At 43.8% G+C, this 24,777-nt stretch overlaps 1 long non-coding RNA gene across 1 annotated transcript in view; it reads left to right on the top strand.

Moving 5' to 3' along the window:
- LOC137507543 (uncharacterized) overlaps positions 1–24,777 on the top strand; it is a 256,824-nt gene that overhangs the window by 107,520 nt on the left and 124,527 nt on the right. The window contains exon 2 of the long non-coding RNA XR_011020477.1: positions 11,461–11,518. This is a non-coding gene — a long non-coding RNA (uncharacterized lncRNA). The remainder of the gene's footprint in view (positions 1–11,460; positions 11,519–24,777) is intronic.

The raw sequence follows: 24,777 nt of genomic DNA, 5'->3' as shown, positions 1-24,777 counted from the left end.
ATTCAGAAAAGAATTCCTTACAGATAAGCCTGGGGTCTTTTCCCAGGGAAGTAAATATTGAAGGATTGAAAGACTGGATACACAGCCATTACAAATCAGGGCACTAAAAGCAACATTTTCAAGGAGCCCCTAACACTTATTATGCTTCCCCTTTGTCTATGCATGAATGGACATGACAGCATACTGTACAATTAACCCTCCAATGAATATGGTGCATGGACACAAAGCTGCATTGCAAAGGTACTTTCCCAATAGGACTCGACCCTCCACAAATGCATAGCAATATTTTTTATTGCATTTCAATAGCAGTGGTACAAAAGCACAGCAACAGCATGACGTTTCGGGCGGAGGCCCTTTATCAAATGCTGAAGCTCACATCTTTTCCTTACAACATATATAGCAATACAATAACACGCCCCCCACATAGGGGGCGGGCACAATCCTTAAAGTTACACAACCCTTACAAGGGGAAAGAGCAAAGACATGGATCATAAAAAGCATCTAAGACTAAAATCTTCATTTAGCCCTCCCGGAGACTGAGTCCCCAGCCTGTCCATCCAACAAGCCTCACGCCGCAAAAGGGTATTCCTCTGATCCCTCCCTTCCTGACATTGTACCACCTCCAGCACCTGCCATCTTATCTGTGTCACTCTATGTCGTAATTCAACAAAATGGCGTGCCAAAGGAGAATCCCTTTTAGTCTGTGTATCACCTTCTTTCTCTTTTGCTGGATTCTGTATGGTACTTTTATGCTCATTGAGCCTTGTTTTTATATCACGTGTGGTCTGGCCTACATATGCCAGACCACATGGACATTTAATAAGATAGACCACCCCCTTGGTTTCACATGTGGCGTAATGTTTGAGGGGAATGGAAACCCCTGAACTGGGATGGCGTACTTCTGGACCCTTAATGATACTATTACAGTGTTGGCAATTGAGACACGGGTATGTCCCAACTTTTCCTGGACCCAAAAACCTCTGTGTTTTAACCTTCGTGCGGCCAACATCTGCCCACACCAAGTGGTCCATCAAGGAATTCCCCCGTCTGTATACAAACCTCGGCGGGGTCTTACATATATGGACAAGCTGGGGATCACTCTCTATAACAGGCCAGAATTTAAGAACCGTGTCTTGAAGTATTTTAGATTCGCTACAGAAAGTTGTAACAAAATTCACATCATTAGACTCAGCATCAATGTCTGATATTTCTGAAAGACACGACTGATTTCCTGAACAAATTGGAAAGTATAAATATGGACGGGGCCAACTTCCTTGTTTCTATGGATGTGGTAAACCTCTATAATAATATCATTCATGTAGAAGCATTACAGTCAGTCCAAGAGAGGCTGAGAACAGATGGGAGGGTGGGGAAAGAAACACTTGTTTTTGTCATGTCAATCTTGGAGTTCTGCCTCACTCATTCGTATTTCAGATTTGGTGATTTACATTACCTGCAGACCCTAGGTGTGCCCATGGGGGCACCGTATGCCCCTTCAGTGGCAAATATTGTTATGTCTGACTTTGAGAACACCCATTTTTTGGGACCGGATGCTCCAGGGCACATCCGGGGATACTGCAGGTTCATTGATGATTTGTTTTTTTGTTGGAGTGGGAGTGAGGAGGAGCTGCGCTGGTTCTCTTCTGACCTTAATCAGAGGCGCTCGACACTTAAATTTAAGATGGAGCATGATGCCCATAGGTTACACTTTTTGGATGTAGAGATCATGAGGAGGGAGCGAGAGGTGGTAACAAATCTACATAGAAAGGAGACTGACAAAAATTCTTATTTGTCAGCAGATAGTTGCCATCCTCGCCCCCTCGTTTATGGGCTCCCTAAGAGTCAATTCATTAGGGCTAGGAGGATTACCTCCACAGATGAATTATATTTGGAACAGGCGCAGCTCCTCACTCAAGATTTTGTCGCTAGAGGCTACAGTCAAAAGAGATGTGAGGAGATTTTAGCAGAGGTGCTAGAAATGGATAGAAAGGCACTGAGGAAGTATAAAACAGATATTGATGCTGAGTCTAATGATGTGAATTTTGTTACAACTTTCTGTAGCGAATCTAAAATACTTCAAGACACGGTTCTTAAATTCTGGCCTGTTATAGAGAGTGATCCCCAGCTTGTCCATATATGTAAGACCCCGCCGAGGTTTGTATACAGACTGGGGAAGTCCTTGATGGACCACTTGGTGCGGGCAGATGTTGGCCGCACGAAGGTTAAAACACAGAGGTTTTTGGGTCCAGGAAAAGTTGGGACATACCCGTGTCTCAATTGCCAACACTGTAATAGTATCATTAAGGGTCCAGAAGTACGCCATCCCAGTTCAGGGGTTCCCATTCCCCTCAAACATTACGCCACATGTGAAACCAAGGGGGTGGTCTATCTTATTAAATGTCCATGTGGTCTGGCATATGTAGGCCAGACCACACGTGATATAAAAACAAGGTTTAATGAGCATAAAAGTACCATACAGAATCCAGCAAAAGAGAAAGAAGGTGATACACAGACTAAAAGGGATTCTCCTTTGGCACGCCATTTTGTTGAATTACGACATAGAGTGACACAGATAAGATGGCAGGTGCTGGAGGTGGTACAATGTCAGGAAGGGAGGGATCAAAGGAATACCCTTTTGCGGCGTGAGGCTTGTTGGATGGACAGGCTGGGGACTCAGTCTCCGGGAGGGCTAAATGAAGATTTTAGTCTTAGATGCTTTTTATGATCCATGTCTTTGCTCTTTCCCCTTGTAAGGGTTGTGTAACTTTAAGGATTGTGCCCGCCCCCTATGTGGGGGGCGTGTTATTGTATTGCTATATATGTTGGAAGGAAAAGATGTGAACTTCAGCATTTGATAAAGGGCCTCCGCCCGAAACGTCATGCTGTTGCTGTGCTTTTGTACCACTGCTATTGAAATGCAATAAAAAATATTGCTATGCATTTGTGGAGGGTCGAGTCCTATTGGGAAAGTACCTTTGCATTGGATTCATAAGGAGGAGTGATGGACCTCTTGGCCTGACGGGACTCCCCAGCATACATTAATCATCCCAGAGGCGGGCAGATACACTTTAGATCACAAAGCTGCATTGGCAACCCAACCACACACATGGAAAAGAGGTGTGCATTCATTTGGACAATAGGATTGCCCTTATTTGAGCATCGTTAACAATATTCATTTAACAGTTTTGTGTTGCATATTTCCATGCTAGTATTTTATACCCCTCTCTACCCTATCTCCTAACACTAACCCTCCTATAATGGACACTAACCTCTAACTCTATACCCCAATACAAACCCTCCTGTGATAATACCTAACGCTAACCTCTAACCCTATGCCCAACACCACTACCAAACCCCCAGCACCCACTTCTGTTGAACCTCTGGTGCCCATGGTAAATCCTCCCTGGCGTCACTACCAATCCATTGGCCCCTGCTGCAGCCGAATCACTGACATCCAAGGTAACCCCCAGCACTTGATTATAATATAGTAAGATGCCCAGTACTAATAGCAAAACCTCAGCATCCACTGCAGCTGAACTGCTGACACCCAAAGTAACACCGGAGCACTTGGCTATACAAGCAGCCAGCACCTCTGCCTAAAACAGCAGCTGCAGGAGCCAAACTTCTCGCCGCGACTGAAAAAACTGAAGTGGAGCATCAACCCCCAAGTTAACACTCCAGCATAGGTGCCCAGTTTACCTGTTTTTCCTCTACCTTCATCTAAATAATTTACAGTTACCAGATATACAACAGAAAATAATATCGGAAAAGCATAGTGAGTATGTTAGGCACAAACTGGGCATCCACTGCTCTTGGGCCCCATAGCAAATGTTAGAGCTTTTATTGTCATTATTGAGTCTGTGAATGGATGAGAACATGCATTCTTCCACAGTGATTGTAAATAATGACCCTCACCTGCAAAACCTAGAGTACACGGGGCAAAATCAATAACACCTAATAGCTACATTCTGAAAAGGGCTATAAAATATCCTTTTAGTGGGGTGATGACTAGCCCAAGGCATGCAAGATGTGCACATTATGTCTATTAAACCAGTATAGTAGCTGACATGTAACGTGGCAACCTGTAGGTTATTAGCAATGAACAGTAAAAGCAGAAAATTCCCTCTAATGAAGTAATACAAAGGTAATGGCTTTCGACACACTCCCTAGACCTGTTCTGTATTCCATGCATGGAATGTTACAGACTTTGCGGTGTACCTGCATGAAGCAAACAATTAACATTTTTATTGCATTTAACAGCAGAAAACGGATTGACTGCACTGGGCAACTACTTCACTTTTTTTTTTACTCCTGTCTTTGTAAATCATCTTCTTTCTCTGTTATTGCGCTGTTCATTTAGATTATGTTATTCCTCTACTTATTTTCTGTAAAGCTGAATTTAATCGCTGGCCTTTGCTGCCATGCGAAGAGAATCTAATGCTGTACTACATCAAAGCTTTTTTTTTTCTTTTAGCACTGCAGTAGTCCTGGTAATCTGTGAATCTTTGTCGCCATCTAATGTTCAGTAGAAAAAGAATCATTTGCAAATCACAAAGATTTTTTTATCTTGACTAAAACATAATAATCATGTGAAGAAAACTCTTATTATAAAAGAAGAAAATAAAATATATGTCCATACAAAGGGAGACTTATAAAGACATATGGATTTGTGCAATATGTATTTTTCAATCTGTGTACATATACCTTATTTGAAATTCATAGCCACTAACAAATTTACCCCTACCAAAGACATTCACAAACTTATGGATTTTCTCTTCTTATATACCATTATTCATTCTGCTTCTCAAAGGGGTAGAGTCACAAAACATTAGTGAAATTTACATGTGCTCATGTAATGTAGAGTATACATTTACGCAAACTAAATATTACTATTTAATATTTATATAGTGCTGACATAGTTCTTTGTCTTGTCGCTTAACTGTCCCTCAGAGGTGCTCACAATCTAATCCCTACCATCGTCATACAGCTTATAACATCATCTTTATAAAATGACCCCGAAAGCTGCCTGCTGACAGTGGAATGTACTGTAGATGCACATGTAGGCAAAATTTGATTGTCTTTAGTGATTCCTATTTGCTGGCTATTCTGTGACTTTGAATGGTCTGCAGTTTCTGCAGTAGAATAGAAAAAAAAAAGTGTCATTCAAGCTCTGCAAGCATAAGCTATCATGTAGAAAGCATTTGCTGTAGGCTTTGCCAATGTTCGATCATTCACCTATGTTCTACAGTAACTGCGTTTAACAATAGTGGACCATGCTGAGAGGCATTAGTGTGATGATGATAGTGTGAAGGAGAAAAAAATCTTCCAATATTAACAAATATACCTCAGTAATTTTGTGAGGGACACTACCCTCTATTCCAAGGATTACTTTGCAAACAAAATTCCCGGTATTAATAGCTTAACCACTACCAAAAAAGGGGAGACTTATGGGCAGCTATGGTAGTCATGGTGGCAAGGGAAGGGGACAATCAGCTAAATCACAGCCCGCAGGAAGTTGTCTTCATGGCTCCCAAGAAACCAGCTATGACTGCCATTTTTAAACTTGGTGGTGGTCGTGCCTAAAAACAGCAACATGCTGCAGTTGATATCCCACCTAATTACCTCCTTTTCCTCTCAGAGACAAGGCAACCAAAGATTCCTCCTGAATAGGTTCCTCCATCTAAAGATCTGTTTCAGCATAGCTTGTTTGGTTTCAGTGACTAACTACTCCAAACCATATGAAGGAGAAGAGAAATATCTAACATGTACTGATGCCCCACAATTATCGTTATCAGAGGAGATGGAAGAGCAGACATACTAGTCTGTGTAGATACCCATAAAAAGTCAATTTCAGAGGAAGCGGCCCCCAAACAATCCAAATTACAGCTGTCACTTCCTGCAGCTTAGTGTGAGATGTCATCCTATGAGGAATAGAAAGATTGATATTGTTATTTAGTATTTAAATAGTACTGACAGCTTCCGCATCGCTCAAGATGTTGAGGTGTTTGACCTGGCAGGGGAATAAAGAAGAAAAAAGGACGTTTCACAGCACCAATATGCTGGGAGAGGAAGGATGAAGAACAAATATAGTAACCTATTGAAAAAGTCTTCAGTTCCCAGTCACCTTCCTTTGTCATCAGCTGTCTCCACATTTGAGAAAGAATTACTGGAGAGCACCTATGGTTGAATCAAGACTGCAGCTGTTTGGTCCTCCTGTTTATCTCCTTCTTACAGAACTATGGCCATCTGCAGAATATTAACAAATTTGGCACAGCCTGTATGAATAACCATTTGAAAATCTTCACCCAGTTCCATGGAAGGACCACTTCAGCCAAACCAAGAGTATACATGAACTGTCTCTGCCAACTTCCTTTTTTGCCGTGCTGCAGCTGGTTCTCCCTCTGCCTTCCTCCTTGCTATTCATGGCTCCAAACTTGCCCTTGATGCTGCCTGCAGTGGCGTAGCTAAGGAGCTGTGGGCCCCAATGCAAGTTTTACAACGGGGCCCCCCATGCACTCTATACATAGCAATTAATACGGCGCACTGAAAGCTGCCAATGGCAACTACAGTGTCAGAGGTCCAAGAAGGGGATGGGGAACAGTTTGTTAATGATTACCACTATTCAAAGTATCTATAGAAGTGATTATTATGAGCACAGGACCAATAGTGAGCTAATACTGTAGTTGAGGGAGGGCCCTTCGGAGCCCCTCTGGCCCAAGGGCCCCGATGCGGTCGCCACATCTGCACCCCCTATTGCTACGCCCCTGGATGCCTGCATTATAAGGGACTCAAGCTGCTCTATGGGATATGGCCAATTTATGCAATCTTCTAACTCCAGTAATGATAAAGAGCTAAGCCAGAGAATTGCTGTCATAAGCTAGAAGCATAGGCTGGAAATGGAGCCACCCTCCTGTGTCACTGACCAACACCCAGTCTAAAATGGACCATACATCTAGAGATTTGGTGGCTAATCTAACATCGAATTCGATAATTATTTTGGGCCAAAATTGGTTGAATGTATTGTTTGGACATGCTGGGAAATCTCAGGCTGACATGGTCGATCAGTGCACAGTGGTAATGGCATGCGTTATCACGTGCAAAAAAACCCCTGACTGTTGTCCCTCTCAAAAGTTATGCACCCCTCAATGCTGTGCATTAAAATATTTTACCTGTTCCACCGCCCGCTTGTGTCCGACCGCCACTGTGGGGAACATGCAATTTACTTTTTCACCTGAGTCTTCTCCTAGGAGATTGTAATGAACGGTGTAGCACAGAGAGGATCTGATTACCGGTGATCTGCAGTATCACTGGGAATACAGATATATACCAGATTTAAGATGATCTGCAGTATCACCGATAATCCGATATACAAGCTAACCTCTGGACACCTGAGTAGAATGTAGTGATTGGTGTAACTGAAACACTAAGAGGCCTAGGCCTCGAGGCAGTAAGGAGTACTGCACGGATTCCTTCCGAAGACCTGAACTCTCCTAGGAGGGAGGAGTCAAGCTAAGATAGGAAGGACTCTCTGATAGTGACACCCAGGAGGAGGTGTCACTAACAGGACTGGGAACCGCCTCTAACAGTAAGGTCGATTCTCGTGGTCAGACAAGCCGGGTCGTAAACACACAGACAGATAAAGTACAGATTCAGAAGGCAGATGCGGAGTCCGATAAACAGGCAGGGTTCGGCAACAGAGTATCAGAAATATCAAGGTACAGAATCAGGAGACAGAAGCAGAGTCCCACCTGGCTGTAACTGACCACCTCCTAAATTCAGCCGCATAATCTTCGACCGGACCTTTGCCCTGACGCAAAAGTTTGAGTTTCCGCTCAGAAGTCGAGGCAAGGTCCGGGTCGTCGTAAATTACCGCCATAGCTTTAAAGAATTCCTCCACAGAGGTAAGGGCTAAGTCACCGGCGGGCAAATTGTACGCCCAGGTCTGGGAGTCACCAGTTAACAAAGTTTTAATAAAGATGACCCGTTGGGTCTCAGTCCCCGAGGACTGGAGTCTCAACTTGAAATAAGATAACACTCTAACTCTTAAAATTCCGGAAGTCAGATTTGTGGCCGGAAAATTTTTCAGGTACGGGCATACGGATATCACCACTGAGAGGGGATCGCACCTCATCGACTGACGTCTGGAGGGTTTGTACAGACCCTGATAGGGCATCAATTAAAGCTTTGTGATGGCCCAGTGCTTGATGGATGTTATCCACCGAAGTGGCAAGCACACCTAGAGGGTCAGCGCGTGCGTCCATCGGTCTTTTGGTCTGGTGTTCTGTAATGAACGGTGTAGCACAGAGAGGATCTGATTACCGGTGATCTGCAGTATCACTGGGAATACAGATATATACCAGATTATAGATGATCTGCAGTATCACCGATAATCCGATATACAAGCTAACCTCTGGACACCTGAGTAGAGTGTAGTGATTGGTGTAACTGAAACACTAAGAGGCCTAGGCCTCAAGGCAGTAAGGAGTACTGCACGGATTCCTTCCGAAGGCCTGAACTCTCCTAGGAGGGAGGAGTCAAGCTAAGATAGGAAGGACTCTCTGATAGTGACACCCAGGAGGAGGTGTCACTAACAGGACTGGGAACCGCCTCTAACAGTAAGGTCGATTCTCGTGGTCGGACAAGCCAGGTTGTAAACACACAGACAGATAAAGTACAGATTCAGAAGGCAGATGCGGAGTCCGATAAACAGGCAGGGTTCGGCAACAGGGTATCAGAAATATCAAGGTACAGAATCAGGAGACAGAAGCAGAGTCTTAGGGCGAGCCGGGGTTCGGCAACAGAGTATCAGAAATATCGAGGTACAGAATCAGAGTTCAGGAGATAGTCAGGCAAGCCAAAAGGTCATAACAGATAACACAATCAAACTAGTACTTTAAGCTATCAACAGAATCTAGCTAAGTGTAGGATTACAGCTCCAGCTGGTCCCGGCACACTTTAGGATCTGACTAGGGTCTGAGTGCTAGCACGTTGTGTTCGCAACGCCAGACAACCAGCAACTGAACAGCCGGCAGTATATATACACAGGCATCTCTCCAGCACCTCCCTAAGTGCTGGACCAATGAGCTGTGGAACCAGTGTCAGCTGACCAGCCTGGTCAGCTGACTACCTCTGGCTGTCATATAATCCCTGCCCCAGTGCGCGCGCGTCACTCTAATCCTAGAGGGACTACGTGTCCCAGCCACACCAGCACCGCTCTGCGGTGCCTCAGCAATGGGGCCATGCGTGCTAACCGCCGCTTCCAACGCGGCGGTTTCTCCGCGCTCCGCCATGCCCCGTATGGAGACAGCCGCCTCACACTGAGTGGAGGCGGCTGCCTCTCCGTGCTCCGCCATGCCGTGTGCGGAAAGAGCCGCCTCCCGCCGACTCATGGCGGCGGCTCTTCCGCGTTTCCTTACAGAGATAATTTGTAATTCTATTTAAAATAACTTTTCAGCATTTTACAACTGAAAAAGTACCAAAAATTTGGTGAAAAGGTACTATGAAAATTATTTTGAGTATTTTCTTGCTTGCTGGTGGTTTAAAATGTTTTTATGTTCACAAATTTGAAAATATCACCTAGAAGAAAAACCAGGAGAAAAAGGGAATTGCATATGGGCCTGTGTCTGTTGTACTTTCACATTCAGGTTCTACGTGACTCTCAGCGGCGCCACAAGGCCAATTCTTGAAAGATTTCCTGTAGAAATCATGGGAATCAGTCTGCAGACATTACATCATGTCTCTGGGCTTGAGGGGAATTTGAAGGGTTTCTTTTTTCATTACAGCAGTGGTGGACTGGATACATCTGCCTTCCATCATGTGTGTAAACTGCCTCCCATCTGTGCACAACCCAAAAAGCATACTCAGATGACTGAGGTTTTGGGGTTTTGGGCATACTCAGGTTTTGTTTGTTTTTTTCAAAAAAAGCTATCCCTAACCTGCATGAACATGTGACAAAGGCTGTGTCACTGCAGCATTCTGTTTGTGGCAGGGTGAACCTAACTACAGACACTTGCTCCAGCAAGCATGGACAAAGAAATTACTTTTTTTTACAGGTAACTGGACAACTATAATGGCACCTGAGGGAGAATCTGTAAGATGATCATCAAAATGTATTATACTACCAAAATGTGAACAAGATCTTGCATTCGCATGATGTGAAATAGCCAGTGATCTGAGAAGGAAGTACCAAACTTACGTAAGAATAACTGGAGGGACTGCAGTGAATGCAGCTCCCACCCTCTCTATCCTACAGTCATCTAGCAGGCAAAAGTCATGCATTCATAGATACAGTTTCCCTTCACCAGCTTCACACTTGCATACCTATGAAATGGCCGCCGGGAGATTTGGGTTCAGGGTATAGCCGTTAAGAGGCTTAACCAGCTTCTGCAGAAGTCCCGGACACGTTTATTGCTATTCCCCCTCCAGGCTGCCATATATAGGGGGAAGGAACACATAATTTATCTTACAACTATTGCTAACGGCCGAATTACAGTGTTTTTACAGTAATTTGTGCTCCATCTTTTGATGGCACCAAAATCACTCACTGGACGCTGGTATTGCCGTAATTCCTAGTACGGCCTATGGTGGGGCTGGCTGTGCCCAAATCTCCTGCTTTGTTTTTACAGTGCTTTTCACACTATCCCTTTAACAGTTTCTGTAGCTTGTAGCTGAAAAAGAAGTTTGCTGAATCTTTCTGTGACACTTGTCAAGCACCTGCAAGTGCATTTTTCATTATGCATATTTCAAGCTTTGTGCATTTTTACAAATTAAAATAGTGGTCATCATCACTATTTCAAAATGTTTCCATTCACTGAAATAAGAATCAATCATGACCCTTCAGAGACTCCCCCTTTTTAGTTTCAGAATAAAGATATTGTTTTTACTATTTCGATCTGTACACTTTTCTCATTGGTTCAGGCCTTATGGTGCCAATACATGATGCAATTTTTTTCATTTTTTTGGATGAGATAATTTTGTTTGATTATTCCATTAGATTGAATATAAAGATTTTTCCAACATGTCTGATTGGATTCTTATTGAAAAAAAATGGGATAATCGTTCATTTTTCTTTATAAAAAAAAAAAGATTATTTTTGACTTTCATTTGATTTGATCATTTTAGTCGAATAAACGTGAAAAGCAAACATTTATATTGTACCGTGTATAAGCACCATCAGACTGGGAACCCATTAGAATGCGTCCGTTTGGCACAGAGCTGAGCGTACTAGTACAGTCTCCTCCCATTTGAACGTTGTATATTTGTGTCCAGGGATGGATGCTTTGCACTCAAGGTGGCTATTGCCAACATGGGAGCCGTTCGGGATCTGGATCCTTTTTTTGTATGCAGAAGTGGAAGCGGATCCTATTTTTAACAATAGGATCTGTTCCCTGCATGTTTTTGCAGTAAGTGGGAACCAAGCCTTACACAATGTTAACTGCTTATTTTTTTGCTGTTATTTAGGTTGGGAAACAGATTTTCTTGAGTTTTCCTCCCCTTTCTGTTGGTATATGGTAGTCTGGTGAGTCATATTTACATTTTTTCAAATCTAACTATTGAAAAATCAGTAATGTACATTACCGTGTGCCCACACTGTTACTCATTGTTAGAACTTTAAATAGTTTTCATCTCAAGAACTATTTAATTTAATAGCACCGCACCGTAGGAAAGCAAGCTTTGCTTTAGCGCTGCCATATATGGCATTTACAGGGATTGTGTCAGTTACAATACTGCATTATAAAAGGTATGCTGGGAACAGCTGGCTAGTAATAATGAGAATGGAACGCCTCTAAAATAATAAGCTAAACAAAAGAGCAGAGTTCAAAAAGATACCATTAACAATTTTGCTCCCATGAGCATTCGGAAAACTTTATCTGAAAAACCTCATGGCACAGAGTGAGCCAAGGCAGAAGGCTTTACATATAAGCATTGCCATTGTTTTACTGTCATCTCAGAGGCTGTTCTCCAATTTATTTATCTCCTAGGACTGGAGCTGGAAATGTAATGTGACCTTTATGTAAGCTATAAAACAATTACAGCTGAACTCCAGGCATTCACACTAAATATACAGATGAAATACAGTGCATTAAAATCATACCCTAGAACATGCTGGAATTTCTTCTGCACTGCCTGTTGGCATTCAAGCTCCCCTGCACAATCTTCAGCCCCATTCCTATCTTTGCAGAGTTCAGTCAATGGCTGTGCTGTTTGGCAGGTAGATAGGTTGTTCACAGAGTTCAGAAGCTAAGGCTTAAAATTCATCAAACGTTATCGAAGGGTTTTTTGAAAGTTCGATAATTTACTGAATTGATGAATATGAAAACGGCATTCACTAAAGTTAACGTGTATAAATATCAAATATTCGGTTTCATCACAGTAAAGGATCGGTAAATGTGTGTTCAAAGTATCAAAATGTGCATTCATCAAGTAAAAAGTGTGTTTGCACGCCATTTAAAGAGACACTGAAGCGAGACCAAATCTCGCTTCAGCTCTCATATATAGCAGGGGCATGTGTGCCCCTGCTAAAACGCCGCTATCCCACGGCTGAACGAGGGTCCCTGACCTCCAACCCACCCCCCGCAAACCTTGGTCGCAGACTTGGTCGCTGATTTTGCTTCCTGGAGGCAAGAGCTAACGGCTGCAGCCCTGCCTATCAGACGCGCATCGCCGCCTCTCCCCCGCCCCTCCCCCGCCCCTCTCAGTGAAGGAAGACAGACGCGCGTGGGGCAGGGCTGCGGCGGTTAGCCCTGCCCCAATGCGGAAGCGCTCCCCCGCATTACGGAGGGGATTTGGGGGGACAGGGACCCCCGTTAAGCCGCGGGATAGCGGCGTTTTAGCATGGGCACACGTGCCCCTGCTATATATGAGGTCTGAAGCGAGATCTATTCTCACTTCAGACTCTCTTTAAGGTGCCCATTGTAACGATTGGTGTCAGCACACAGAGAGAATCTGACTATTGGTGATCTGCAGTATCACCAAGAATGCAGACATATACCCGATTATTGATGATCTGCAGAATCACCGATAATACAGATATATTGCTAACCTCTGGACACCTATATAGTGTGAGTGTTTGGTGCAACAGTAATAACTTTGAGTGAGGACCACCCGAGGAGCAGGTGGTCCTTGGCAGTATGAGAAGTACCTCCCTTTGGAAGTGCAGAGATCTTGCAGCAGCCTGAGACATCCAAGGGGGCGGAGTCCCAGGCTGAATAGCAAGATGACCCGGTGACTAGTGACCCCTGGAAGATGGGCGTCACAAGCAGGTCTGGAGAATAACACAAATGATAATACAGTTCCCTAGTCTTGGGTGCGAGGTCCGTGGTCTCAGCACCCTGGAACTAGTCTGGAATATAACACAAATGATAATACAGTTCCCTAGTCTTGGTGCGAGGTCCGTGGTCTCAGCACCCTGGAACTAGTCTGGAGTATAACACAAATGATAATACAGTTCCCTAGTCTTGGGTGTGAGGTCCGTGGTCCCAGCACCCTGGAACTAGTCTGGAGTATAACACAAATGATAATACAGTTCCCTAGTCTTGGGTGCGAGGTCCGTGGTCTCAGCACCCTGGAACTAGTCTGGAGAATAACACAAATGATAATACAGTTCCCTAGTCTTGGGTGTGAGGTCCATGGTCTCAGCACCCTGGAACTAGTCTGGAGTATAACACAAATATAATACAAGTAATCTGGCTCAATGTGAATTCCCAGGTCCTCCTGGTTCAAACACACTGTAGGATCTGACTATGGTCTGAATGTTTCCACGTAAGTGTTCGCAATGGCAGACAACCAGCAACTGACAAGCAAGCTGTACATATAGTTGCTGGACTCTGCCGCCCCGCCCGAGCCACTCAGCCAATCAGGAGTCCAGCAGGAATCAGCTGATCGTCCGGATCAGCTGATACCTCTGCTGCTGGTATAAAGGTCCTGACTTCTGGCGCGCGCACGTAGCTCTCCATCCATCTGTGTGAACTAACAGACCCAGCCACACCAGACGCACGCTGCCGCGTGCAAACCGCCGCGCTGGATGCGGAAACAGCCGCCTTACTGCCAGTACATGCGGCGGCTTTTCCGCGATCTCTCACAGTACTCCCCCCCTCCCTGAGGAGTGGACTCCGGACACTTCCCAACCGGGTTCCCCGAATGTGGGTCTAGAATCTTTTTGGTCTCACATTCCGATTGGTCTTTTACCATCACAGGGAGGGAGGGAGGGGAATCCATGTGCCCTGCCGGCTTCAATAGAGACACATGGATTGATCTTACTCCTCTCATACTGGCTGAGAGATCGACAGCATAGGTGACAAAATTAACTCACCTGATCACTGGGAATGGTCCTATGACTGTAGGACCCAGTTTGGTTGACAATCGCTTCAGGGCCCCATGCCGAGAGGATACGTACACCATGTCCCCTGGGAAAAACTGCCACTCTACAGACTTCCTCCTACTAGTCTGACCTTTCTGAGTCCGGGGTTTCCCTGGCCCTGGTAAATGTTGCAATGTACCCGGTGAGGTCTGAGGAGAAGTTTTACCCTCGCGAATGTCTCGCTGGCAAGGGCCCAGATTAGGCATCCAGTCCTTCACCGTCTCCGCAGGTGCCCTAACCACTTTTCGAGGTAGGCCGGTCTCAGGCTCGGAACTTTTAACTAAAGTTTCTGCTTTGACCTGCTCTGCCACCCCTCCCACCTGTATCTTGTTAGCAGAAACTGCCACTCTCTCCAAGCAATTCTGATGGCAATAGGCTGACCATTCCAGTAAGTGACCTGAAGCCCAGTCAATCTGTGGGGAGTGGAGTTGCAACCAAGGCATACCAAGAACAATGGTGGAGGTTGTCATGGGCATAACCAGGAACTGTAATCTCTCTTTATGCAACGCCCCTAAACAACATGACAACAAAGGGGTTTGAAGAAGAGATTGACTACTCTGCAACGGAGAGTCATCCACTGCAGTGACCAAAATCTGTTGGTCAAGTGGGGACAAAGGTATCCCCAATCTGTTAACAAAATCGTAATCAATGAGGTTTGCCGCAGAACCAGAGTCCACAATGGCTTCTGCGGAACTAGTCTGACCCTCCCATGTAATAGAGCAGGGAAGGAGCAGACGATCATTGTTTAAAGGAACCGACTGCTCGCCTATGGTGTTGACCAACCCCAGACGGCAGCATTCTCCTGGCCCCTTAGCACCATAAAGATTTTCTTGGCCCTCTGTGACTCTTTTTCACCTGACTCAACCCTGTATACCTGATTTGCATCGGTTCGTCTGCGGGTGATGGAGATCGAGAAGAGTCATGTAAGACAGACCTTCTAGCATTCCTACCACGAACCTGTCTCTGGTAGCGCAAACGGCGATCTATCTGTATGGCCAACGAAATTGCCTCGTCTACAGATTTGGGCTCAGGATGTCCAATCATCACATCATAAACTGCATCCAACAACCCTGCCAAAAAACAGTCCAACAGTGCAAATGAGCCCCATCTTGCAGATACTGCCCACTTCCTGAACTCCACTGCGTAATTTTCAACTGGATCCTTGCCTTGCCGCAACGTCTTGAGCTTCCGCTCAGCGGTAGAGGCAATGTCCGGATCATCATAAATTATAGCCATGGCTTTAAAAAATGCCTCAACTGAGGCCAAAGTGTTCGCAATGGCAGACAACCAGCAAATGACAAGCAAGCTGTACATATAGTTGCTGGACTCTGCCGCCCCGCCCGAGCCACTCAGCCAATCAGGAGTCCAGCAGGAATCAGCTGATCGCCTGGATCGTCCGGATACCTCTGCTGCTGGTATAAAGGTCCTGACTTCTGGCGCGCGTAGCTCTCCATCCATCTGTGTGAACTAACAGACCCAGCCACACCAGACGCACGCTGCCGCGTGCAAACCGCCGCGCTGGACGCGGAAACAGCCGCCTTACTGCCAGTACATGCGGCGGCTTTTCCGCGATCTCTCACACCCATACACTCGTCAGATTAGCAGCAGATAGATCATCAGATGGAATTCTTATCTATCTGATATGTAAAAGGAACATTTTTTACTAGAATAGAATTCCAATAGATTTCAGTTTGAAATCTATTGAAAAACGATCTCGATGGCATTTTTTTGCCATCAGATTTCCATTAGGGCCAATGCAAAATGATAAGCAATCTCAACAGATCGACCTAGATTTTCCACCCTGCAAGTTCGATGGAAATCCATCGAAATCAATCGAAATCGGCCGTCGATCGGTCGATTGGCCAACCGATTTGCAATCGATTAATCGATCGATCGATTTTGATCGATCGGTCGGCCAGAAAATCGGCTGAGTGTATGGGCCCCTATACTGAGCAAAATATCTCCACCACAGAGCTGTCGGTATTCCCGTCATTTGCCTTTTAAAACCAAATTGGAGCCCTTTGAGCCAGTCTTGTATCAGCTAAGAGTTATGAAGAGACAAAGGAGGGCAAGAAACAGAGCTAGTGTCATGACTGTTAGTAAGTGCAGACCTCATGGCTTGCTAGACAAATACAATGATGTTAAAGCCTCCTGCAAATTTAGATTATTTATATTAATGATCCTATCAATATATATATATATATATATATATATATATATATATATATATATATATATATATATATATATATATATATATATATATATATATATATATATATATATATGTATACAGTGCTGCCCATAATTATTCATACCCCTGGCAAATTTTGGCTTAAATTTACTTTTATTCAACCAGCAAGTAATTTTTTGGTGGGAAATGACATAGGTGTCTCCCAAATGATAATAAGACGATATACAAAAGGCATTATTCTGGGGGAAAGAAATTCTCAGCTTTTACTTACATTTGAGCAAAAAGTGTCCAGTCCAAAATTATTCATACCCTTCTCAATAATCAATAGAAAAGCCTGTATTGGATATTACAGCAATCAAACTATAATTGCAGACCAGCTCAGAGGCGTAGCTAGGGTTTTAAGCGCCCGGGGACAAAGACCGTCTTAGCACCCCCCAACTGTTGGTCATGTGGCGTGCTCATGCATCAGAATTTGGGTGTGGTCATGTGTTGAGCCAAATATACATAGTAGTATCTGTATAACAGCAGGCTCCATATACAGTACAATCTCTTTATAGTGAACTTCAAGGGACAAGGATGAGTAGTTTACCATATCAGAAATGGGCATACATTGTATATTTATACATACTAATTTTCGGGTTTCCAGGAACTGAGATTATTATATCAGGATCGGTCATGCATTGTATAGTCATATGGGAGCATAGTCAGGATCCAGGGACTGACATTACTATATCAGGATCAGTCATACATTGTATAGTCATACAGGAGCATAGTCAGGACCTAGGAACTGAGATTACTATATCAGGATCGGTCATGCATTGTATAGTCATATGGGAGCATAGTCAGGACCCGGGGACTAAGATTACTTTATCAGGATCAGTCATACAGGAGCATAGTCAGGACCCAGGGACTGAGATTACTATATCAGGATCGGTCATGCATTGTATAGTCATATGGGAGCATAGTCAGGACCCGGGGACTAAGATTACTTTATCAGGATCAGTCATACAGGAGCATAGTCAGGACCCAGGGACTGAGATTACTATATCAGGATCGGTCATGTATTGTATAGTCATATGGGAGCATAGTCAGGACCCGGGGACTAAGATTACTTTATCAGGATCAGTCATACAGGAGCATAGTCAGGACCCAGGGACTGAGATTACTATATCAGGATCGGTCATGCATTGTATAGTCATACAGGAGCATAGTCAGGACCCAGGGACTGAGATTACTATATCAGGATCGGTCATGCATTGTATAGTCATACAGAAGCATAGTCAGGACCCAGGAACTGAGATTACTATATCAGCATCGGTCATGCATTGTATAGTCATACAGGAGCATAGTCAGGACCTAGGAACTGAGATTACTATATCAGGATCGGTCATGCATTGTATAGTCATATGGGAGCATAGTCAGGACCCGAGGACTGAGATTACTATATCAGGAACAGTCATACAGGAGCATAGTCAGGACCCAGGGACTGAGATTATTATATCAGGATCGGTCATGCATTGTATAGTCATACAGGAGCATAGTCAGGACCCAGGAACTGAGATTAATATATCAGGATCGGTCATGCATTGTATAGTCATATGGGAGCATAGTCAGGATCCAGGGACTGAGATTACTATATCAGGATCGGTCATGCATTGTATAGTCATACAGGAGCATAGTCAGGACCCAGGAACTGAGATTACTATATCAGGATCGGTCATGCATTGTATAGTCATATGGGAGCATAGTCAGGATCCAGGGACTGAGATTACTATATCAGGACCAGTCATACATTGTATAGTCATACAGGTGTATAGTCAGGACCCAGGGACTGAGATTACTATATCAGGATCGGTCATACATTGTATAGTCATACAGGAGCATACTTAATAAACAAAAAACCTATTTGTGCGCTCCTCACGATTAATGTAACTGCAAAGATTAAAACTTTTCCTGGATCGCACCTGAAAAAAGTGTGTGTGCCACTCTACAAGAAATATAAAGTTGGACAGGGCGCTCTACAGTAGACAATTAGGGCTATCCTCGACCATCAAGTGAACAATATCAAACATAATAAACATAAAATTAGACATGACAGTGACCATATCTAAATGGCCATATGATAATGTCCCTGATGTTAGAGTCAAATAACAATCCACAGGTTTCTTCCTCCGGACCTTTTTAGTACATAGGTAATTTTCAACAGTTCCTGAGTGTTATAGTAACAGTATACGCTCACCAGATTCCACAGCTGCCCTTCTCAGGATCAGCAAAGCACGCTTCTGGACCAAGCCAGTATTATCTCGATGTCCCAGCCTTTTCCTCCTCAGTAAGCCATGCAGACATAGGAGATAAAAAAAACTCCAATAGTGTGATACTGTATACTTAAATCTACTCCAATACACCAGTGCACCCAAAGGTATAATATCAGCACCCTGTGCTTCACTGTGCTCCACCACCAGTTAATCAATAAAGCCTCTCACCACATGAACTGGCTGACCCAGCACAGACCAGCATCAATCACTTTTGCCGCTTGCATCAAGCTTATATTTCCGTTGACAGCTTTCCTGGAACTCAAACAGGGCCATACATAGTGTAAAATCTTCTTTTATTAAAATGATTAAAACGTAGTGCACTTACAATATAGTAGAATCAAAATGCCCATATAAAATCCTTATGAGCTCTTCCAGCGTCCCTCGCTCCTTAGGCCACGCCCAACTAGTTTCGTCCTATGACTCATCAGGGGCCCCTTAGCTACACACCTGGACCAGCTTTTTGCGTGTCTCCATGGTATTTTTGCCCATTCATCTTTAGCAATGAGCTCTAAATCTTTCAGGTTGGAGGGTCTTCTTGCCATCACCCTGATTTTTAGCTCCCTCCACAGATTCTCTATTGGATTCAAGTCAGGACTCTGTTGTTGTCTGATAACCATTTCTTCACCACTTTTGCTGTGGAGTTTGAGTCATTGTCATGCTGGAATGTCCACTGGTGCCCAAGGCTAATTTTCTCTGCAGACTGCCTGATGTTGTCATTGAGAATCCTCAAGCATTGCTCTTTTTTCATGGTACTGTCATTAGGTTCCCCGGTCCATTGGCTGAAAAACACCCCCAAAGTATTAGGTTCCCACCACCATGTTTGACAGTGGGGATGGTGTTCTTTGGGTTGAAGGTTTCTCCTTTTTTGTGTCAAATAAAGGAAATATCATTGTGACCAATCAATTAAATTTTTGTTTCATCTGACCATAACACAGAAGACCAGAAGTTATCTTCTTTGTCCAGATGAGCATTTGCAAAGGTCAATCAAGCTTTTGTGTGCCTTATCTGGAGAAGTAGCGTCCTCCTTGGTCTGCATCCATGAAACCCAGCAGTGTGCAGTGTCTGTTGGATTGTCTGCCTTGAGAAATTGCCACCAGCAGAGCCCAGATTCACGAGGATGGCCTTGGTGGTGATGCTTGGATTCTTTTTCACCTCACTATACTCCTGGCCAGCACAGGTGTCACTTTTGGCTTCTGACCACGTCGTCTGAGATTTTCCACAGTGCATAACATCTTGTATTGTTTAATAATACTGTGCACTGTAGCCACTGGCACTTGACAATATTTATAAATGGCCTTTTAGCCCTTTCCTGACTTGAGAGCAGCCACAATGGGCAGCTGCAGGTCCTCACTGAGCTCCTTTGTCTTAGCCATGACTGTCCACAAACCAACTGCAGAGAGCTGCTGTTTTTCACCTGTTGGGTTGATTACAACAGCTGTTCCCAATTAATCAGGGTAATTAGGATGCTTTTGAACAGCTTGAACTATTTGGAGTGGTATAGAACTTTGGACTTTCCCACAGACGGTGACAGTTAGTGCCAGAGGCAATATTATGAATAATTTTGGACTGCACACTTTTTTTCTCAAAAGTAAATAAAAGCTGAAAAATGTTTTTTTTCACAATAATGCCTCTTATACATCGTCTTATTATCTTTTGGGAGACACCTATGCCATTTCCCATCAAAAAAAAGGACTTACTGGATGAATAAAAGTAACTTTCAGTCAAAATTTGCTAGGGGTATGAATAATTATGGGTAGCACTGTATATATATATATATATATATATATATATATATATATATTTATATATATATATATATATATATATATATATATATATATACATACACATACACACACACTGTATATATATATATTGCCATCTAGAGGCAGCTGTGGTGGGCAAGAGGCAAATATGGGCAGTTATGGGCAGGTAAACTATAAAATTTGAAAATGCTGACTTCTAGCTACCATGCATAGACGTGATGCGCTCTAAAAAACAACACTATCAATATATTTATATCATATACATGCTTTTTAGGTAAAAGTGCAACAAATACATCATACAAAATAAATACCAGCTACTTAACCACCCATCCGCCAAAATACACTGTACAACAAACAGCGTTCTGGATATATATCACGGCATTCAGTTTTTACATCATCAGCACGAGTGCCAGAGAAACAAATAAAACCATACTTACTCATGATTGCAGCAGCCTGTAGAGGCTGGATTTCCTCCCTCCTGCCATTATCACTGGCGAACTCAGGGGGCTATTCCGGGTGTCTGGAACCTCCCCCCTGCACTGAGCTGTGTATTCAGCCGGGGAAGCCCGCATAATATAAACAGCCTCATTCTCCCTCCCTTCTTACTTCTGGTGCCTCCCTCCAGCTAATAGAATGAGAGAGGCAGCCGAGCTTCCCTCACAACCCTCACAAGAAGATGCAGCCTGCAGTGAGAGAATGTTGATTATGGAGTCCTGGACTCTCCACAGCACAGAAGTGTCCAACATGATGAAATTAGAGTGCAGGCAAGCTGGTAAATATGCACAGCATGATGCAGAGCTTGCCTGGACTCAGGGTCTGTGGGCAAACATCTGTCTGGTCTCTCCCCATTGTTATAATGACTGCATGTGTGGATAAGGTGTGGATAACAAGCTGAAAAGTTTTTGACAGTCCCTAGACTCCAGGAGGGCTTCTTTCTGACTTGTGTGAGAGACTGACAGGGACAGGAGTCCGATTACAGGCAAGTAGCCTGTCTGATGTGGGACTGCAATACAGATAAGTTCTCTGCTCCATCTCAGGCTATTCTCAATTTCTCCACTCCTCTCTCTGGGCTAGTGCAACGCCAAAATGACAATAGCAATCGCTAGCAATTTGTGAGTGTGATTTTGTGAAGTGATTTTCAGAGCGATTTTTGAATGAATTGCTCAAAAACATGCTACATGCAGTATACCTGCGATTTTGAAAAAATCACAACGCTGCTGTGAGAACACCCACATAGGGTAACATTAGCCAAGCGCTTTTCAAATCACTGTTGATTTGAAAAACGCTCAGAAGCACTCTTGGTGTGCACCAGCCTCCTTCATTCACCTTTGTTTCCCTCTTCCCCTAGAGCTGGCTGTGTGTTCTTGTCATACAGGAAAGCTAAATAAAAGTGCAATCCTGGTGAGGCAAAATATTAATATTTAGTATTTATGTAGCGCCGACATCTTCCGCAGATGCATATATCCCTGCATCATATGGGTATCGCTTGCGCTATGTGACACTATGTAGCATATTCCACTGAATTGTCCAAACTAAGTCTATCTCCTGTTCCTCTCTTGGGGAGTTGTTCCAGCGCTGTACCCCGTTCACATTTGCTGCTACCAGAAGCCCTCAGAAACACTAGTGTCCTTGAGTACTTCCAAAGATAGGCAGCTCCGTAATACGCCAGCGCACTTTTGTGCATGGGCAGTATGGAGCCACCTGTATTCGGAAGCACTCGGGACATACGTGCTTCTGGACCTTTCAGGAACCCCCCCCCTTAAAAATCCTGCGTTTGCCCCTGATTATACGCATCCTTTCTTCCTCTCGTCCCCTCTACATGGAAGTCCGGTCCTCGAGTGACACAAAAAGCTGGTCACATTGTGTTTTATGCCAGCCTCTCTTTCCCATAATACAACACGTTGCGGTGTTGCACTCGGTAAAATAACTACTACTTTGATAATTAATGAACATATAATTCACTGTTTTTGAAATGTTAATGAATGCATTCAATATTTTAGAGCATGCACTGATGCAGAAAATGTTAGAATCCTAAACCTGCTAATCAGACAGAATTCCTGAATTCTGACTGAAGCTAAAGCCATGGTTTCAACATATCTTCTTCAGCTGAAAGCCTGGCAAACCCATCCAATCCAGATGACACTGTACTGCCCACTCTGCCACCCCATGCAGCATGGCACAGCAGACCCAGGATACCATAAATGAAGTGCACTATTTAGCCCTACCTCCCAATTGAGATGGCAAAGTCAGTCACTGACCCACCCATAAAGCATAAGTGCACTGACTGGTTCTGGTATCTAGCAGAATTCCCCCTCTGTCTATGTTGTCGGGCATTTTTTTTCGTATTCCATCTATAGGCTATGCCTCTCTGAAAGGTCATTATCTCTTTCACCTTATTCAACTCTTGGTTCATTTTTTCAATATACTCCTTGATTTCGTAAATCAAATTTTTTGCATAATTACAGGATCATCTTTATATTTTATGCAACTTAGTGCTGAAATAACCAATTTCTCCATTCACTACCTGTAATCTGGACTCATACACATGTTACATTTATGGGGGGATCATTGGGGGATGAAGGACTGCCACATGCTGCCTTTAAGAGGTTGATTGTACAACGACAAAACATGCAGGCTTTTTGGCATGCCAATCATCTCCATTTAAATAACCCCCCTCCGTCGATGCTGCATCATTTTTCTTACACTACCCGGCCAGAGGCAATATTATGGCACTTGGTGAGAACTTTCTGCAATTACATTAGCATTTCTAGCTGCCTATCTTGGTTAATCGATTATTGAGACCATTTATTAAGCTTCATTTCATATTGCAGGGAAAGGTTGACCTCTGGGGGATCAAAAAGCCATTTGATGTTTATTCTCCTTAATGTGGATGTTACTTGTATTAGCTGTGGTCGTTGCAATTGAGCCTCTTGATCACATTTTGATATTAATATCCCAGCCTGCTGTGATTGGGCAGATTTGTAGTGTTGTCTCGCACACACTAGAGGATCAAACCCGTGGAGGGAGTGCTTAAGCTAGAAAAGAGGGATAATACCCTCTATGAAATGTTCAAAACAGGTAAAGAGCTGGCACATCCAAAGAAGTTTATTGGTTCCATGTAAAAGCATAGGGCCAACGTTTTGGAGGCATGTAGGGCCCCTTTATCAAGGCAAGATTCGCTGCCACTTGCTGGATACACATCCCCTAATGCGAGTGTCCTGAGGAGCCTGACTCCCTTCTTCACCTTAAAGGGACTCCGAGCAGTGCAGAAACTATGGAAAGATGCGCATAATTTTAAAGCTCTCTTTCTCCTCTTTCCAATGATATATAAACCGCCACCCTACGCCTTTTAGTTTTCGCTATTTTTGCGATTGAAATTGCCGCGGCCGCGATTTCGATCACGAAAATAGAGAAAACTAAAAGGCGCAGGGCAACAATTTAGGTGTCGTCAGAAAGAGGAGAAAGAGAGCTTTAAAATGATATCCATCTTGCCATAGTTATATTGTATTACACAGGACGACACTTTCCCCAGTGTCAGCAGCTCCATTCTGCAGAATGCAGCTGCTGACTTTGAGAAAAAGTCGCCCTGTGTAATACAATATAACTATGGCAAGATGGATATCATTTTAAAGCTCTCTTTCTCCTCTTTCTGACGACACCTAAATTGTTGCCCTGCGCCTTTTAGTTTTCTCTATTTTCGCGATCGAAATCGCGGCCGCAGCAATTTCAATCGCGAAAATAGCGAAAACGAAAAGGCGTAGGGTGGCGGTTTATATATCATTGGAAAGAGGAGAAAGAGAGCTTTAAAATGATGCGCATCTTTCCATAGTTTCTGCACTGCTCGGAGTCCCTTTAAATAAGAGTTTTTACATGGCTGCAGACAGATTTTGCCTGTGAGCAAATCTTGCCTTGATAAAGGGGCCTTACAAGGCTCCGAAACATTGGCTTTATGCTTTTACATGGAACCAATAAAGATATTTCTTTGGATGTGCTAGATATTTACCTATTTTGCTGTGATTGGGCAGTCTGGTCTGTGGAGCTGTACATATTTGTCTATGAACAGTTGGTCTAGAAGGACAGAGACATATAAAGGTGTTAATTCAACCTGTTTCCCTGTTCTATACCGGATGAGGAGATTGTATC

Source organism: Hyperolius riggenbachi, chromosome 1 (genome assembly GCF_040937935.1).
Source record: "Hyperolius riggenbachi isolate aHypRig1 chromosome 1, aHypRig1.pri, whole genome shotgun sequence".
NCBI lineage: Eukaryota > Metazoa > Chordata > Amphibia > Anura > Hyperoliidae > Hyperolius > Hyperolius riggenbachi.
This window is presented reverse-complemented; position numbering and strand designations above follow the sequence as displayed.